Below are 6,405 nucleotides of genomic sequence, written 5' to 3' on the forward strand. Positions count from 1 at the left end.
TCGAATACTAAGGATATTTACCAAGGTATTCTCTCGAACCCTAAAAACCTCCTAAGAAAATTCTACTCTCGTAGCTCCTACAACCTTAAGGCATTAAGTTTCATAAACAAAATAGATTAAAGCATAGAAAAACAACCATTTATTGAAATAAAAACTTAAACATCCAAGCGAACTCCCACCAAATAGGATTAGTTCATTGTGGGGTTCGAAATAAACAAGCACAAAGCAAGTTTCATTCATTCCTTACAACCCAATAATAAAATATGAAAGCAAAGAACTAAGGGGAGGAGAGAAAGCCTTCGACGTGCACTGCCAAATGCTTCCCTCGACCACCAAGAACTGCCCCCAGCAATCTAGCTCCTCTCGGACGCCTAGAACGCCACTCCCTCAGGCTTGTCAATAAGAAATGCCACGGCAAGTAAGATTTACTGAGAAAAGTGAGACCTTCTCTCTCTAACTTTTTAAGCTAAAATCTGGGTGGAACTAAAAGTCTCTAACATTGTGGCTTCATCCTCTATTTATAGGGAAAATTAATCCTAGGACTTGGTGTTGACTTTTCTAGGAAACCCCAAAATCATGGTTAAGTTACTTAAGAGTCGAGCAGGACAGGCTATTATATAGCCTCGGTAGCTAGCTGAGTGATCGGCATAATCCCGTTACAGGCGCCCAAGAACAGATAGGATCTGCAGGGGCAGGCAGCGTCATCAGCAGAACCGGCGGTTGTAATGCCGATCCCTCCAGGCAGATCTTAGAGGTAGATTTCTCGGGCAAGCTCTTGGAGAGTAAGAGACATCTGGCTTTAAAATATCTTCTCGCACTTTGCTCATTTTCGAAATGCCAGCCGAACTTGGCATTTTCATTCTGCTCAGCAATCTAGTTATGTCACGGAATTTCCTTTCCTCTTTTCCTTGCTCTCAGTTTCTTCACATCATCAGACAAGCACATTTCCCATAAGGCAGCACCACTATAAAAATAAAATGTCGCGGCAAACAGAATTCCACCACATGCAACTAAATGCTTCTAAATACATGTACATGGTCCTAAATGAGCTCTTAAACATTCAATAACTTAAGTGAAAAGATCCCCAAATACGACATTTTACGAAGTTATCACACCCCCAAACTTAAGCTATTACTTGTCCTCAAGCAATGGATAGTAATAAGCAAAACAAAATACCATGACAAGTTCAGAAGCAGAATAGTTTATGGGATAAAATTTCAGCCCTCAACACATATGGCTTCAACATGCTAGACTAGGTTTGAGAATTCAAATACTGCCCCCTAGAACAAGATTCTTTGTGTGGGTGTGTGCGTGTTTGTATCTCATTCATGATTAACAAACTTAAAAATTTTCTAAACAAGCTTTCTTAATTTTCCATGGCATTCACAAAATCCACTCCCACCTTGGTTTCTTTTCTTTTATTACTTCTACTACGAGGGGAGTCAACCTATCATTCTACCACCCCACACTCTAGGTGAAAGGGAGCATACCTTCCACCCCAAGCTAGTCAGGTAGAGTCATCCCATGACATCTTTCATTCACTCATATGGCATGGCATAGCAGAGTGTCTCTCTACAGATATGTCGAGGCATTTATTCATAACTTCATCCATATCATTTTTTTAATGGTGGGTTTTCATCATTTAAAGTTTTATGCCATGATATTTTAAGAATTCTCTTATAAAAAATTTCTAAGTTTCTCAAGCATGGAAAACATACAATCGTGTATTCAAGGATTTCAAAGAAGCAAGTCCTAGAGTTGGTTCTATCATCCTCAACCAGTCATGTAATGATGTGAGAACCATATTTCCCCCAAACTTGAGAGAAGCATTCTCCCCAATTCTTACAAAAGAAAATGAAACTACATGTTATGAATACAATGCAAGGTACATTGGCTTTAGGCGGGTGGTGATGCAGTGGTTGCGCGCCGAGGGCGCTTTCTCAGTTTGGCGGGGCTGGAGTATTCAGAGTTAGAAGTGGGTACGGCTGGAGGAGTATTAAGACCTTCTGGGACAACTGAGAGCTGGGGCTCCTCACGCTTAGGTATCTTCTTCAGGTGGCGTCGGCTCCTACGCAAAGGAGCTTACTGTGGCATCACGGATTGAGAATACTCTGTTGACTCGGTGGGCTGCTGTACTTTGGGGTGCTCTTCTTCTATTGGTGAGGCAGGTTGCGGCATATTAGGATGTTCTGCCACCAGAGCTTCAACAATTTGTGGGGATTCCAGGCGTTGAGTGAGTTGGAGGTTGGCTTCTCAATTTGCATCGGGTGACACAGCATGGATGGGATCAGGGTCAGCGGGCTTGGGACTTTCTTCACTGGGGATTGATGAGTGTCGGTAGTGGTAGGATGAGGTACTTCTACAAATGCCTCGGCATCCTTATTTGGTGGTAGTAGTGTTTCAGGGAAGTCTGGGACGGTGAAGTTCGTATGAAGGAGAAACTCTAAGAAGACGTTGGTGTAAAACTCATCTCGACGCTTAGCGTAGGCAAAATATGTCATCAGTTTATCGGACAGCTGCCCGACGTGCACTTGAGTGCGCTGGATTGCCTGCTCCAAGGTATCTGAGTTTGCTTTGGCTTGTAGAGATGGTGAAACACAAGATGTAGTCGCCTCCTTTTCTTTTCCTTCTGCTTCCTTCAGACCCAACAACATAGGGATGTTTTTCTTGGTAATTCCAGCAGCACCCGGTAAAATCTCGTCAAATTGTTCTTCAAGAACCTTCTTTTTACGGCATAAGGCAGTGATAAGATTCGAAAATACCAGGGCACTTGTAGGTCACTTCAGGCATAAATGGGCTTGCTCTACAATGATTTTCCGTACATCAATGGAGTGCCCAAATATGATTGAGTGTAGTAAACGAATCCGCTGGCAAGACACGGTGGTGTTGTGGAAAGTGGACAGAAGCTTATGCTTCATAAAATGGTTCCACAACTTCACTTGCAGGAGCAGCTTCTCCCGGTCCACGGTCCTGCGACTCAGTTGTTGGTCGTTTATTCGGTATTGGGAAGAAAGAGGTCTTCTAGAATGCCTTGGTATGTTTCGTTGTCTGCGTCTTGCGTGAAGGTGGTATGGCGGTCTTCCACAGCCTACAATTTAAAGTAACAATTAATAGTAGTAGGAGTAAATCGAATAAAAATACCGCAACTACGATGACATATTGGTTTAGCTCAGTGATTGTTGAGTAAAACTCCTTCACTATCAATACGTTGATAATGGCGGGATGCTTGGCAAATATTTTCCACTTATGCTTGTTAACCACGTCAAGCACCTCACTTCCTAAGGCAATATCCTCCTCCTCGGAGAAGATAAACCCCAACTCAAAAAAAACCCATCAATGTTTTATGGTTTGGAACCGGTCTCGGGCGGCATCATCCATAAAACGTGGTTGTACAGAAGAAGATGGACGTGATCGGACCATGGTAAAAACACAAAGTAAGGAAAGTGGTAGAGAGCGTGTAGCTTGGTCTGCTATAGAGGTTTGGTCAAACCGGAGGGACGAAGAGATGAAAGAAAGTAAAAGTGAAAAGGTAAAGTAAAAGTGAAAAGAAGATAAGAATAAAAGAAAGATTTTGTTTGGGGAAAGATTAAATAGGAATGTGTGGTCTGGGTGGGAAGAAGAAAAAAAGAAAGAGTAAAAAATTTTAATCATAAGTAAGAGTGAAAAGTGAAAAAGTTTCCCTCCTTTTACTATTCAAGTTTGCCGCCCAAATTTTCACAAGCTTCCACCATACACCTCGTGCTAGCCATGTGGAATATCCCTTGCAACAAAAACAAAATAAAAGCAATTAATTAAAATGAAGAAAGACTAAAATAATAGCAAAGTAAAAGTTATTTATGCACATGAGTAAATTAAAAATGTCTCAGCATCCTCAAGATGTTGGCCCAGGATCTACGTCATGCAAGAGAAGCGCAGACTTAACACGCAATGGTGGGACTCCTTGGTAAACCTTCAGGCGCTGGCCATTGACTTTAAAGATGGATCTATCGTCCATGTTCTTGATATCAACAGCACCATACGGGTAAACATGGTGGACTTCGATCGGTCCCGACCATCGTGACTTTAATTTTCCAGGGAAGAGTTTGAGCCTAGAGTTAAACAGCAAAACTTTCTAGCCCACATGAAAATGCCATGACAAAAGCATTTTATCGTGCCACTTTTTAATTTTTTTCTTTGTAGAGTTTGGCATTTTCATATGCTTGAGCTTGAAACTCTTCCATCTCGTTCACATCGAGCAATCGTTTCTCCCCATCTTGTTGCACGTCAAAGTTCAGTTTCTTGATTGCCCAATATGCCTTATATTCTAGCTCAACTGGCATGTGGCAAGCTTTTCCATATATCATCTTGAAGGGTAATATCCCCAGAGGGGTTTTGAATGTCGTCCTGTAGGCCCAGAGTGCTTCATCGAGTTTTGTGGACCAGTCTTTCCTTCTAGGGTTCACCACCTTCTCGAGGATTTGCTTGATTTCACGATTAGATACTTCAGCTTGCTCATTTGTTTGTGGGTGATATGTCGTGGAAATTTTATTGCGCACTCCGTATTCTGTAGTGCCTTGGCAATTAACTTGTTATCAAAGTAGGTGCCTTCATCACTGATAATGGCCCTTGGTATTCCGAATCAAGTGAAGATGTTCTTGTGAAGAACTTGAGCACCGACTTCGCATCATTCCTCGGTGTGGCAATCGCTTCAACCCCTTAGACACATAGTCCACCGCGATCAAGATGTATAAATCTCCAAAGGAAGATGGGAACGGCCCCATGAAATCAATGCCCCAAACATCAAAAAGCTCTATCTCCAAAATATTTTACAGCAGCATTTCGTGTCGTCTGGAAATGTTCCAGTGCACTGGCATATGTCGCACGCTTTGCAAAATTCGTGGGCATCCTTAAACAGTGATGGCCAATAGAAGCCTGGTTGGAGAACCTTTGCAGTAGTCCTCGCACCTCCAAAATGCCCTCCACAGGGTTCTGTGTGGCAATGGTGTAAGATATCTCGTTGCTCCTCTTCGGGGACACACTGTTGAATCATTTGATCAGCACATTGCTTGACCAAGTACGGCTCATCCCAAAAATAGAACTTGGCAACGTCAATATAAAAACACCACTAACAAGAAAATTAACAAGGTCAGCATACCACAGAATTACCGTGGCATATAAAATTTCTCATCAGGAAATTCTTCCTTAATATAAAAAATGTCATGGCATTCTGAAATGTTTTCTAGCCTAGATAAATGATATGCAACCTGGTTCTCAGTACATTTCCTATCGATTACCTCTACGTCAAATTCTTGCAGTAGTAATATCCACCTAATAAGTCTAGGCTTGGCATCTTTTTTCTTCACTAAGTATTTTATAGCTGAGTGATCGGTGTGAACTATGACTTTGGTTCCTATCAAGTATGGCCTAAACTTATCAATTGCAAATACCACGGCAAGTAATTCTTTCTCAGTGGTGGTATAGTTTAATTGTGCCTCATTTAAGGTATGCTAGCATAATATATAACATGAAAGATTTTACCTTTACGTTGCCAAAGCACAGCTCCCACGGAAAAAACACTTGCATCACACATTAATTCGAATGGTGTCGTCCAATCTAGGGGAATTACTATTGGTGTAGAGATAAGTCTTTGCTTCAGCTCTTTGAATGCGACATGGCATTTCTGATCAAACACGAATGGTTGGTTCTATTGCAGCAAGGTGCATAACGGCTTGGATATTGTGGAGAAGTCCTTGATGAATCGTCTATAAAATTCAGCATGTCCAAGAAAACTTCGAATGCCCTTGACAGAATTTAGTGGGGGTAGCTTCTCGATCACCTCGATCTTGGCTTTGTCTATCTCAATGCCCTTTGTAGAAATCTTATGGCCTAGAACAATGCCTTCAGTCACCATGAAGTGGCATTTTTCTCAGTTCAGCACGAGATTAGCCTCTCGCATCGCTTAACTACCTTCGCCAAATTATCGAGGCAGTTTTTAAAGTCGTCTCCAGAAACAAAAAAATAATCCATGAAAAATTCCATAAAGTCCTCAACCATGTCATAAAATATGGCTTGCAGGCAGCGCTGAAAAGTTATCGAGGAATTACAGAGTCCAAAAGGCATTCTCGAAAGGCATAAGTGCCATAGGGGCACGTGAATGTCGTCTTCTCTTGGTCCTTTGGTGCGATGGAAATTATTATACCCTGAGTACCCATCCAATAAACAATAAAATACCCTGCCAGCAAGTCGATCTAGCATTTGATCGATGAACAGAAAAGGGAAATGATCCTTCTTGGTGACCTTGTTAAGCTTGCGGTAGTCCATACAGATTCGCCACCCGGTGACTGTGCGTGTAGGTAACAACTCGTTATCTTCACTCGCCACTAAGGTCGTGCCTCCCTTGTTCGACACACATTGGATGGGACTTAC

This window comes from Hibiscus syriacus, unplaced genomic scaffold (genome assembly GCF_006381635.1).
Source record: "Hibiscus syriacus cultivar Baekdansim isolate YM2019G1 unplaced genomic scaffold, ASM638163v2 tig00110450_pilon, whole genome shotgun sequence".
Classification (NCBI taxonomy): Eukaryota; Viridiplantae; Streptophyta; class Magnoliopsida; order Malvales; family Malvaceae; genus Hibiscus; species Hibiscus syriacus.